Here is a 13,913-nt window from a genome sequence, read left to right as displayed (position 1 = left end):
CTACAAACCTGACTCAGTTACACCAGATCTGTCAGGAGGAATGGGCCAAAATTCACCCAACTTATTGTGGGAAGCCTGTGGAAGGCTACCCGAAACGTTTGACCCAAGTTAACCAATTTAAAGGCAATGCTACCAAATACGAATTGAGTGTATGTAAACTTCTGACCCACTGGGAATGTGATGAAAGAAATAAAAGCTGAAATAATTCTCTCTACTATAATTCTGACATGTCAGAACCAAAGTGTTGGTCAGTGTTTCCCAGCGGTCCTTAGATTTAAATAAATAGGTACATTCAGACAAAGATTTTAGAATATTCTTACCTTTTTCCTCTCTGATTAAGAACAAGCTGTTGCACTAACAATGCTGATATACTCCACCACTGATACCGCCCTGTATTACAGCAAAAGTCCGCTAGCAAGATTTAGCTAGCTAGTGATTAACATTAGAGGCCAACACACATTTTTGGGGCACATTTGCAGCTTGCTAAGACCAACTAACTAGCGTTTCGCAGAGAGAAAGTTCAACAAACTAATAGTATAATATAGAAAATATGTGGATTTAAGTTGCAAAGTGGAAAGCAGCGTTGTTCTTTTTTGGAAAAATCTGTTGACAGCATGCCGTTGTTTGGTCAATGCATGCAGAGTGAATCTCAAGCATGAGGAACTGCCTGCTTGCGTGACAGGGGCGGGGTTTGATGTGTATGATTGGTAAGCGGCTAAAAGAGAAAGAACTCCGTCAACTCGAGCAATACAAATCTAAAGTGAAAAAACGGGCATTACAGACGGCTAAGTGGTGTTTCAAAAATATAGTTGCCTCTTGCGATATGGATATTGCGCATGTCAATACGCATTTTCGATTAATCGTGCAGCCCTACAGGCAAGTGTACAGTACAGTACACCCACTCTCCTCCTATGACTCGCACCTGTAGGTGTTTGAGGTGAGAAGTGCTACCATCCCCAACCAGCCCCTGCTGACACACACTTCATGACTCACAGCCCCTCGCCTCCTTATACCGGTTGCAATAATTGGCTGCTCTTTATACCTGTTTGGTGGGTGTGTGTTTGTGTGTTTAGTATAGGGCTGACCCCATTTAGTGGACTGGTCGATTGTTTGGCCGATAGGCTGTTGGTCGACAGATTTCTTTAGTCGAGCATTAGCAAAAAAAATAAAACTTTTTTAAAATTATATATTTTTTTTAAAACATGACCCCCCCCAACAATTTGTGGTGTTCAAGACACCTGTCTGATTTGCGCTGAGTGGACTAATCTATTGGAGGCTGTGGGGTTGGTAAAACACAAATAATATTTTTTTATAACAAATGTGCTTTTTCCCGCGTTGGAAAAGCGGTTGCTATCCATGGTTCTGAAACATCAGTGCACTGTTGAATTGTCGCTTTTTCCTAGACCATGTTTCCATGTCCATAATAGCAAAGTTAACCAGCATATTGGTGTTGAGAACAACGCCGCGGCGGCAGCAGCAGAATGAGATGAGAAAACAGCCCTTGTCTTACTGTCTAAGAAAAGTGAGGCGAGAGGAAACCCCAACTTAATTAGGTCTATAATCAAAAGCCTAACTGTTAAATGTGCCTGGCTTTATAAATCATCAATATATCTACAGAAATAAGACAGATCCTGCTTCTGTTACCTGTTTGAGTGTTTGTTTAATAGCCTACTGATTCCGTGAGCACCAAGCCTCACGCAACATGTCAGGTGAACGATTTCACAACTTCAGCTGTTTTTAATATTTGCTTTGCTGTAATAAAGGCTTTACACTTTTTTCTGTTAGAACAGGCTCTCTGGTATTATTCATAATTTATTTTGAGTTTACACTGTTCAACTTTTTTTTACTCCTTATTGTTATTATAACTATGATTATTATAATAATAAGTAATGTCATTACCATTAGTAGGCTTAGTATTGCCGCCTTGTAGGCTGCTATACTACCATTAGTGGGCCAAAGAGCACATCCTGTTTAGTCTTAATACAGTAACTTACTAGACTCATATAGGCTACTATATTAATCAATCATTCATACATACAAGTCATTCATGATTTGAAATGCAATCAAGCCTTTTTGTTTTAAAATAAAATTAAGCGAGCCTTGAATAATTAGCTTAAACAATAAATAAACCGTTCCATTTAGGAAAATTGCATTCGCGAAGGAATGCGACTGTTTTTAGTATTTGCTGTAATAAAAGCTTAGCAGAAAAACGTTACAACAGACTCACTGGTATGCTTATAGTTAATTTAGTGTTTATATTGTTCTAAACGGTCAGAAAAATGATATTGTAATCGATACAGCACCTCCTTGGCACACATATGCACGCAGCGCTTGCTCCTTATATTATTTTTCCCGATCTCCAGTATTTTCCACAACTAGTCACATTTATTCCACACATCTGACTTGCCCTTTACCTCCTGAGCAACCTGGAAATATTCCCCCATTTAAAGTTCATTTGTCATGCCTTCTGCATCCATTTTGCTGTCACGTGTTGTGGTTTTCAGAGTTTGTTATAACCAATTTATTGATGTGATTATGATATGCTGTATGTCAGGCCCTATTGTGCCCTATTCAGACAGGACTAGTTTTACTGAGGGAGGTCGGGTAATGTCATTATGTGCATGAGCACAAAACACCACATCTGTAATTTTAGTCCCGTCTGAATCTGCCATGTCCGTAATGTTTACATGGCAGGAGAGTAATAATTCCAGACAGAATAACCTACTGTTTTTCGGAAAACGCCAAGATCCTCTGAAAATACTAGTCCCGTGCGAATCTACATCTCTGTATTTTGAGAGAAATGTCTGAGTTGTACAGGTGTTGCTCGTGGTTTGCACAAGAAAACAACTGATTCGATAAATTTGTGCTGCACATAAGCTATATATATATATATATATATATGAATGGCCTACATGCAGCCTATCAACTTTCACAGTGAATGCTTTTGTTTATATGTTTTGTGTGCATGAATTGAATATTGCCAAATGCATCAGTAAAAATATTGAGCTTATTTAATGCAACCCTTGCAGTTAATAGATCGTAAAGCAGCAGCATACAACTGGCCTAAACGTTTGGAAATGATAAGTTCACTTTCTCATCCATAGCCTTAAAATGCATCTCAAGTACAATTGCACTGTTTAGCTCACATCTGAAGGCGGGGGCATTAAGATCGCTACAATATGACTATGATCACACTTCCTCAATTCAAATGCTATGGCAACACTATAGGAGAGATGGTTTGGTATGGTTTAGAAACTTGAGAACCAAGCTCGAGTTCTGTGTGGCCCCATCACCTGAAATACTATCTTCAAACCTCCAGGCTTCTGTCATAACTCTCAAATCATTAAAAAAAAATAAAAAAAAAGTTTGGAAAAAACAAATCCCGTCCAAATAGTCTCCTGGAATAATGGACATTCTAGAGTAATAATTACATAACCAACGTTCTCTAGTAATACTAGTCCCGTGTGAATAGGTCTTTGGTCACGTGCATGTGATACATACATGTGTCACGTAAAGAGAGCAAGGGTTGAGGAAATAGGGAATGTTTTTCCTAAACAAATGAGGGATTTCGGTAACATAACTTTTCAGTCAGAAATGGCTGTAATTATGTTGCAGCTTCAGAAACACAGACAGCGCGATAAGTCCCTCGCTGTCTTTTATTTTACATTTTTTAACACAGCGCTGCAAGTCTGAGCCCGGCCCGGCACAATCAAATCAATTGCTGGTCGGACTCCCTCTAGTTATTTGTGTGTCTTAATTATTCAATCAAACAGTGTGCTTAAAGCATCAGACTAGCTCAGTGAATATAGTTGATTTGATAAAAAAAAAACACAGGATGTGTCAATACATGGTAAAATACACGTTTAAAAATGTCGACCAATCGATTGAGCAGACGACTCTTTGTCGTCCAAGATCAAAAAAAAATTGTTAGAGGCAGCCCTAGTGTATTAAATGTGTTTGTGTCGCTTGCCTTTTCTCTCCAATTTCTTCTCCTTGGCTTTGTTAAATGCCCACCCACCCACCTCCCTAAACAAGACGGCTTCTTCTTCCCAATTAAAATTTATTTGGCACAAATTACAATTTCTCCCCGGCTATCTTTTCAGTTTCTCCCTCATCTTTCATTAGAGGGCCTCCCTTTCTCCTCTTTCGTTCCCCAGCCTCTTGCCAGCATTCTAAATTCATTCTCATCAATTCCACCGTGCACACAAAAGTCCTGGAGGACCCCACACGCACAGACCCAGGGAGAGAGACACAAAAAGCCAAAAAGAGGAACCCACATGCACTGAAGATGCACGCACACTCACACACAAACAGAGGCTGATTCACTATGGACCCTTTCGCCGTAAGAGTGTGTTTTTGTTCATGGGTTGTATGTAGCTAAGGATGAGTGATGGTGTGAGGCTGTCTGGGCATGGTGTGTGTGTGGAGCCAGCCTCTCTCCTCTAGCTAAAAGCCAGTGAGCAGACAGACAGGCCAGGAATGTGTGTGGAGGAACATGCTTATCCTGAGGGCTGAGCAGACAGGCCACAGGAAACATCCCTTAATTAGCGCGCAGAGCTGGGGGGGCTGCCAGGGTTCAGAGGGCAAGGCCTTCCTCTTGGCACACACACAGTGCTCATACACAGCGCTAACACACACATAGGCCTACAAAAAAACACATTGTGCACACGTAGCAACACACATACACAGCTTGCTGAGAGGGGGACCACACAGGAGAGCTGCTTTGTGCTGCTCCGCTCAGGGGGCTGCTTCAAACAGCACCGCAGAGAACTGAGCTTCAACTGGGAGAGAGACACACAGGGAACTGAGCTTCAACTGGGAGAGAGACACAGGGAACTGAGCTTTAACTGGGAGAGAGACACAGGGAACTGAGCTTCAACTGGGAGAGAGACACAGGGAACTGAGCTTCAACTGGGAGAGAGACACAGGGAACTGAGCTTTAACTGGGAGAGAGACACAGGGAACTGAGCTTTAACTGGGAGAGAGACACAGGGAACTGAGCTTCAACTGGGAGAGAGACACAGAACTGAGCTTCAACTGGGAGAGAGACACAGGGAACTGAGCTTCAACTGGGAGAGAGACACAGGGAACTGAGCTTTAACTGGGAGAGAGACACAGGGAACTGAGCTTCAACTGGGAGAGAGACACAGGGAACTGAGCTTTAACTGGGAGAGAGACACAGGGAACTGAGCTTCAACTGGGAGAGAGACACAGAGAACTGAGCTTCAACTGGGAGAGAGACACAGAGAACTGAGCTTCAACTGGGAGAGAGACACAGAGAACTGAGCTTCAACTGGGAGAGAGACACAGAGAACTGAGCTTCAACTGGGAGAGAGACACAGAGAACTGAGCTTCAACTGGGAGAGAGACACAGAGAACTGAGCTTCAACTGGGAGAGAGACACAGAGAACTGAGCTTCAACTGGGAGAGAGACACAGAGAACTGAGCTTCAACTGGGAGAGAGACACAGAGAACTGAGCTTCAACTGGGAGAGAGACACAGGGAACTGAGCTTTAACTGGGAGAGAGACACAGGGAACTGAGCTTCAACTGGGAGAGAGACACAGAACTGAGCTTCAACTGGGAGAGAGACACAGGGAACTGAGCTTCAACTGGGAGAGAGACACAGGGAACTGAGCTTCAACTGGGAGAGAGACACAGGGAACTAGACACTGCTAAATGAAAACACACATGGGCAGAAGCACACACAACGCACGCGCCCGCCTAAACACACACGCGCCCGCCTAAACACACACGCGCCCGCCTAAACACACAAGCCCACCTGCCCGCCTACACACACGTGCCCACCTACACACCCGCCTAAACACACACACGTGCCCACCTACACACACGCGCCCGCCTACACACCCACACATATGCACCCACCTAAAACACACATGTGCCCGCCTACAAAGCCACACACATGCACCCACCTAAAACAGAACACACACGCACCCACCTAAAACACACACACATGCACCCACCTAAAACACACACGCGCGCCCGCCCACACACACACCCCAGGGTTCCAAACTGCTACAATTAGTTGCATTTTGCAACACTGACTTGGCTGTGTGAGTTCCATTTTAAATTGGTCGCATCCATGTGACTTGCAAATTCTAGCTGGTCACCTCACTCACTTCTTTTTTGGGAAGCTAAAACCCTGTTTTGGTCAAACAGTATGCACATTTTGGGTAATATTCATAGGACGAAACTTTCCATTGGAAATTAACAGGACTATATGGGAATTTACAGGAATATATGGGAATGAACAGGAATATATGGGAATTAACAGGAATATATGCAAATTAATATTAATACCATTTAAATGTAGATGTTTTTTTGCATTGGATATATTTACCATATCATATGGAGACAGAAACAAACCTTTTACCTTATCATAAGTCGACATAATTGTATATTATGAAATCCTTCCAATTAAAAATCTATTTAGTTAAGAACTGAACCTTCATTAAATGAGTTGACTGTTCACATGGGATGATTTCACTGAACAACAAAAGAAAGGGAATATTGAATGATCCATCGCATCTCCCAAAAACGTTTTCACATTCAGTACTGTGCAAAAGTTTTAGGCAGGTGTGAAAAAATGCCGTAAAGTAAGAATGCTTTCAAAAATGAACATGTTAATAGTTTATATTTATCAATTAACAAAATGCAAAGTGAGTGAAGAGAAGAAAAAACGACATTAAATCAATATTTGGTGTGATCACCCTTTGCCTTCAAAACAGCATCAATTCTTCTAGATACACTTGCACACAGTTTGAAGGAACTCGGCAGGTAGGTTGGCCCAAACATCTTGGAGAACTAACCACAGTTCTTCTGTGGATTTAGGCTGCTTCTCTCTCTACATGTAATCCATACCATCACTTCCAGGACTCCTTGTTCTTCTTTACGCTGAAGATAGTTCTTAATGACTTTCGCTGTATGCCTGTACTCGTTGTCATGCTGCAGAATAAATTTGGGGGCAATTAGATGCCTCCCTGATAGTATTGCATGATGGATGCATGATCTGCCTGTACTTGTCAGCATTGAGACCATTAATTCTGACCAAATTCTGACCAAATCCATTTGCAGAAATGCAGCCCCAAACTTGCAAGGAACCTCCACCATGCTTCACTGTTGCCTACAGACACTCATCCATGTACCGCTCTCCAGCCTTTCGGGCAAAAACAAACTGCCTTCTGCTACAGCCAAAAATTTCAAATTTTTACTCATCAGTCCAGAGCACCTGCTGCCATTTTTCTGCACCCCCGTTCCTGTGTTTTCGTGCATAGTTGAGTCGCTTGGCCTTGCTTCCACGTCGGAGGTATGGCCTTTTGGCCGCAAGTCTTCCATGAAGGCCACTTCTGACCAGACTTCTCCGGACAGTATTTGTCATCATGTTTGTTCTTGCTGACAGAAGTGTTCATCCCCTTTGGCTTTCCTAATGAGATGATGCCATTGCTCACACAAGGGATTTTTACCACATACACAATTGAGAGCATTGAGACTGATGTACTTCACACCACCTCCAATACGGACGTTTATTTTAAGTGTATGGAAGGCCGACCCCAGTTTTCGTTCTTTAAAAAACTGTATCAAGATACACATTTTTTAATCAAGAAAAATGTTTATCAATAAGGATAGAAGCATGCGGCTTCAGGAGACAACCCATTTTCAGAAACCCATTATACTGCTAATGTGTATCAATAAGGATAGAAGCATGCGGCTTCAGGAGACAACCCATTTTCAGAGACCCATTATACTGCTAAGGCAGACAAGCCACTCACTCAAGCATCAAATCTCTTTGGGCGAGCTTGAGCAGAGGTGAGTATTCTTATGCACCTTACCCCTTTCCCACCAGACTGCTATTCACCAAGGTAAGTGCCGGAATTACATGATTATAGTCAATCGACACTTAAGAGGGTGAAAATAGGAAATGTGAAGTATTTACTTTTAAGGGCTGGTAAGAGCATTTCTAGGTCTACTTAGCCTAGGTCTATAGTTACAGACCCATAGAGCCCACAACAACAAAACAACACAAACAAATAACAATTCCATATAATCTTAAGCTCTATATATTGGGTATTTTAGTTTCTCTTGGCTACAGACCCGGCAAGTCCAGGCAGGCAGAGGCAGTGTAATCAGGTAGGCAGGGAATGGGGATTAATAAAGATAGATCCAGCCGTTGCGTGTTCTCTGGCTCTGGGTAGATAAAAGCAATTAGGGAGTCGGAGCACATCAAAGATGAAGGGACTGTTGTTTTTTATCATGACAGAGGGCTGTTTATCTTCCCCACAGTGGACAGCATGCTAATATCAGGCTGCTGCCGACCTTGCTACAAAACGTCTGGACTCTCTGTCTCCCTCGGTCTCTCTCAAACACGCAGACGCAGGCACACACACACACACACACACACACACACAGGCACCCAGACCCCTTCCCGACACAGCGGGAGAGGGGAGAGAGAGGACAGTCAGTCAGTCCTGATAAAGTAGAAAAAAAGCCATCAAATCAAATGAGTGGTACCTCTTTGAATGCTACAACTGAGCATCTCCATAATTCTATAAGCCCTTAATGTATTTTCCCTCGCAACAGAAGGGCACTTTGACATCCAAATCACTACTAAAATTACCTAGAAAAAAAGCATGGGGAAAGTGACTCAACAAACTTAGTTGAACTGCACTTGTGCATATTCCATTGTATTCATCCTTGGGTGCAGAGGGCACTCTATTGTGTATATGCTATGCCGTGAAACACAAGCCTTGACACAGAGAAAAACACTACCAATACATTTACCAGAACATTAATAGTACACTGTGCAGATTAAAGGCACATTAATTAGGACCATTAAATTTAATGTTTCCCATCAATGAGTCCTAACATTTTATTAAAGGCTAATTCAACAATAATAGGCCTACGCAGGGTGTTTGTTGTTAAATGGTGTATGGGTCAAGGAAGCTAACGACTATACTAAATCCATGAATACTAATAGCTAGCTTTAGTACAGATTAGCTGTGTAATAAAATAACGCCTTACGGAACATTGACCCCTTTATAGACTTAGTGAAAACAGATTAAAAGACTAAAAACTATTTTAACGGGGACGCACACAAACAAACTTTTTCCACTAGTGGCACTACTACTACCAACTTTTTCAGATCATGGCACCAGCACGATTTGGTCACACCAATTTTTCACAATAATGTCCTGACCTGTGTCCTTTATTAATGTACCTTTATTCCATAAAGAACCAGGCTAATAATGACCATATTTTAAATTTGCCTGGCAAGGGCATGCAAATTTAAAAGACGGTCATTATTAGCCAACTAAAAGCTACTGGCCTGAATGAAAAGAATACTGATGATGTGCATATCATTTAAATGTTTTCTTTCATTTGTGGGCCGAGCAAGTAGCCTATAATGACCTACCCTCAATTATATTTTACCTTGACAGTATGATATTTACATTGCGCAAAGGTTTTATTTATCCAAAGAATCAATCTCAAAAGAGATATTACTGTTAGCGTTTTTGAACGGTCACTCTACAGTTTGTAGGGCCCTATAAAATCAGTGTTATCTTTTAATTCATTCTGTTTTCTCTGTATACATTTTTTTCCAGTTTTCCTTGTTTTTTTCAGGTTACCACTCTCAAAATCATACAGCGATAGAAAAAAAATGAAGTCCACAATAATGCTTAAACCACATCAGGAGAGCCCTTTTGAAATCTGGGAAAAATGAAAAAGATTTTGGGGGAGGGTGTAGTTGCCCTTTAATTCACTGGCACCCTAGCGACCAACTAAAAATTGGCGTTGCACCGTCAAGTTAAAGGGTTGCAAATGCGAGTGTTTTGGTTGCAGTTTTGAGCCCTGCACACACACAGAAAACACAGTCTCTGACCTCTTCTTGCCGTGGAGACGTCCTCGTGTGCTGTCCGTGTGTCTGTCCCTCCTGTTGGTTGTGTCGGTTTCAGGAAGTCTTCAGAAAGGACAAAGAGCAGGGAAACAGTTCAAGGCCAGGGAGATGACAGTTCTTCTAGGTAAGGAGAAACCACCATGGTAAATATTGGCTTTAGCCAGGCATGTATCTGGGCCATGGAGGGCTGCCTCTTAACAGAACTGGCATTCAATGCAAACAAACACACAAAAACACCCACATGGAAGTTTATGAAAGAGAGAGTCAGGGAGAGAGGGAGAGCATTGGGTTAGTATTTGTTTACCTCTAGCCCACCTAAGCCAGGAATATCATGACGGACTAGATCAAAGTACTGTGTACTAGAATGTGTTTTCTCGATCCTCTCCTTTATCTAGCACTGCACTTACACAACTGATTCAACTAATCGCCAAGGTCTAGAACCCAAATATCTACTGTCTGGTAGTCCTAGAGGGAGGCTGCTGCGTGCAGACACAAGGCACACACACAAACAGGTAAGGTAAGTTAGGGGAATGAGTGGATTTCCGAAAAAGACAAACAAAGGGAAAGATGGTGAAGGGCTGAAGACTTTTGTTAAGCTACGGGATGGGAGAGCATGATGTGTGTGTGTGCGCAAACTGGTTTGAGTTGCTTCAGCTTGAATATTTCCCAGGTGATCATGTGAAACGTGCATTCTGTCTAGGGGATTCATCAGTGCTCTACCATGCGACTCCTCCCTTTTGTGTGTGTGTGTGTGTGTGTGTGTGTGTGTGTGTGTGTGTGTGTGCGAGTGAGAGAGAGATGGGGGAGAAAGAAAAAGAAAAAAGAGGGAGATGGGGAGAGAGAGAAAACAACAGTAAGGTAGAGTGACACAGTACAGAGGGTGGCTCCTTTGTTCTCCACCACCCAGAATCTCCTTTTAATGTTTCATGGAGCTCAGAGAGATCGCAGCCATCTCCTCTGTGGAGGGGAGAACAGAGCAAAAGGACTGACACACACACTTGTTCATCTAAAACCACAAACGCCACACAAACAAATCTCACACAAGACCTTAGTTAACAGGAATTCATAGACAAACACACACGGTCACATGCTGAGTATGAGCGGTATGTCAGAGTCCCCCAGTAGAAGCTGTGCTCCTGCCTCCAGTGGCTATCCTACTATTGATAGTGCAGCTCAAACAAACCCTGGCTAGCAGAGCTGGCTGCTCACCATGATCAACACAGAGGACTGTGGCTATGGCCCATTCTAACTCACAGCCTCCAACTACCACTTAAAAGAAGAAAGAACAACCTGACTGGTTTCAGAGTCTGACCCTCTTCCTACCTCCTCTTTCTTCCTCATGATGAGGCCCATTCTTCTTCCCTCCCCATCACTAAATACTCCCTCCCTTTTTGCTTTTCTCAACCCCTCTCACAACCCCCCTCTCCTCCTCAGTCTCCTCCATTCCCCAGGAATGAGGCAAAGGAGTTTATTATCTATTCAGCCATAAGGCCACTAATTGATTGGCTAACGGGAGTTCCCTCTTCCTCTGTGTGCTACAGTGTACACTGTCAGCAGAATTGGCTGGATCAATTGCCCGACACCACAAGTAACGCACAACTTCAGTATGCTCCGTCTCACACACACACACACACACACACACACACACACACACACACACACATTCTCTCACACACACACAGACACACAAAGAGCACATCCCTGCAGACAAACAGCAGGGTGCCTCACAAAGCCAGACTCAAAGAGCATGGGAAGAGTGTTTTCATCGACTTGCCAGGATCGCATCCACCCACCCACCCACCCGCGCACAACCAGTGGCCTTTCCGAGGGGGAATGGGAGTTGGCTGTATATCGATGGGGCCGCCTGCTTAGCGCAGCAGGAAGGCATGGAGGGACCACAGGATGCTGCCAGAGCTCAATGCAAAGTGGCAGCGGCAGAGATTAGAAAATTATAATATTTATTGGGCCTTGTTTAGAGAAAGAGCAATGGCAGAAATGTCCATAAAAGCTGAAAAATGTAACTTTTTGGGTGACCCTACCAAATTCACATAGAAATGGGAGTTATAGAACTGTCATTCTCATTAAAAGCAAATCTAAGAAGTAGTGGATATGTTCGAGGTGCGCTATTTCTATGCTTTACATTCTTAAGTTTGGTTTTTCTATCTTTTACTTTCGTTTTTGTACATAAGCTTCATTATGCTGAAAATATATTTTGGGTTATTGAAAATATATTTTAGCGGTTTAGTACAATGATTCTACACAAACTGAATTTAGGCGAAATATTAGAATTTTAGCAACCAGGAAATGGCAGAACGATTTGTACATACTGTACCTTTAAAGTTGTAGCCGTCTCTTTGACATTTTATTAGCCCGAGCGCTCTTTCCAACTTAGTATACGGGCCTGTTGGTGCTGGCTCATAGGAGAGCAGGGGAGTCAACACAACAGAGATGCCAATCAAACCTTGGCGCAGAGAGAGGGAGGGAGAGCGAGCGCAACACACACACACACAGAGACATCTTAATTACCCTCTACATGCACACACACACCATCACACAGTAGGAGTATGACAGACAGGGAGGGGGAGAGGAGACGGGGAGGGCGTGAGCAAGAGAGTCAGGAGGGAAAGGGGGTGAGCAAGAGAGAGGGGAGATCACTGCAAGATGGCGCCGACAGAGATGGTCCCCTCGCTTTTAGTCCTTAAAAAACAAAATACTCAATTGTTTCCTATGTATTATTTCTTACATTGTTAGCCCAGGAAATCTTGTCTCATTACATACAGCCGGGAAGAACTATTGGATATAAGAGCGATGTCAACTTACCAACATTACGTCCATGAATACCAATTTCCCGAAGCGGATCCTTTGTTTTGACCACCACCCAGGAAAATGAATCAAATCCCAGAAGCTGACCCAAAACAATGGCGCCGCAGAAGGGACAGACGGGGCGGCCTTCTGGTCAGGCTCCGTAGATGTGCACATCGCCCACCACTCCTGAGTATACTACTTGCCAACGTCCAGTCTCTTGACAACAAGGTAGAAAAGATTTGAGCAAGGGTTGCCTTCCTAAGAGACATCAGAGATTGTAACAGTCCGTTTCACGGAAACATGGCTCTATCGGGATATATATATATATATTTACCTTTCTTTAACTAGGCAAGTCAGTTAAGAACAAATTCTTATTTTCAATGACGGCCTAGGAACAGTGGGTTAACTGCCTTGTTCAGGGGCAGAACGACAGATTTTTACCTTGTTAGCTCGGGATTCGATCTTGCAACCTTTCGGTTACTAGTCTGATGCTCTAACCACTAGGCTACCCTGCCGCCCCATATGTTGTCGGAATCGGTTCAGCCCACGGGCTTCTCCATGAATTGCGCCGAAGGAGATAAACACCTATCGGAAGAGGAAGGGAGGTATGCTTCATGATTAAGGGCTCATGGTGTAATCATAACAACATACAGGAACTCAGGTCCTTCTGCTCACCCGACCTAGAATTCCTTACAATCAAACCTTCCAAGAGAATTCTCGTCAGTTATCGTCGCAGCTATGTACATTCCCCCTCAAGCAGACACCAAGACGGCCCTCAAGGAACTTCACTGGCCTCTATGTAAACTGGAAACCATATACCCTGAGGCTGCATTTATTGTAGCTGGGGATTTTAACGAAGCAAATTTGAGAACAAGGCTACCTAAATTCTATCAGCATATGGATTGCACTACACGCGGGGTAATACACTCGATCACTGCTACTCTAACTTCCGCGATGCATACAAAGCTCTCCCCCATCCTCCCTTCGGCAAATCCAACCATGACGCCATCTTGCTCCTACTGTCTTATAGGCAGAAACTCAAACAGGATGTACCAGTGACTACAATCATTCAACGCTGGTCTGACCAATCAGAATCCACGCTTCAAGATTGTTTTGATCACGTGGACTGGGATATGTTCCGGTCAGCCTCAGAGAACAACATCGATCTATCCGCCCTTGCTGTCTCTGCCTGGCCG

The 13,913-nt window shown here is 43.3% G+C and overlaps 1 protein-coding gene across 9 annotated transcripts in view; it reads right to left on the bottom strand.

The window, feature by feature from the left end:
* The window catches only part of LOC115153188 (bifunctional heparan sulfate N-deacetylase/N-sulfotransferase 2), a 200,448-nt gene that overhangs the window by 55,675 nt on the left and 130,860 nt on the right, over positions 1–13,913 (bottom strand). For 5 of the 9 annotated variants that reach the window (XM_029698346.1, XM_029698347.1, XM_029698341.1 and 2 more), the window contains exon 3: positions 9,898–9,975. The exons of 2 other annotated variants lie outside the window; for them this stretch is intronic. The gene's annotated coding sequence lies outside the window, so the exon portion shown is untranslated. Of the gene's footprint in view, positions 1–9,897; positions 10,691–13,913 lie in introns of those variants that run through there. 2 more of the 9 variants (XM_029698345.1, XM_029698348.1) reach the window with 2 other exon arrangements.

The sequence above is a fragment of the Salmo trutta genome, chromosome 18 (assembly GCF_901001165.1).
Source record: "Salmo trutta chromosome 18, fSalTru1.1, whole genome shotgun sequence".
NCBI classification, from domain to species: Eukaryota; Metazoa; Chordata; class Actinopteri; order Salmoniformes; family Salmonidae; genus Salmo; species Salmo trutta.
This window is presented reverse-complemented; position numbering and strand designations above follow the sequence as displayed.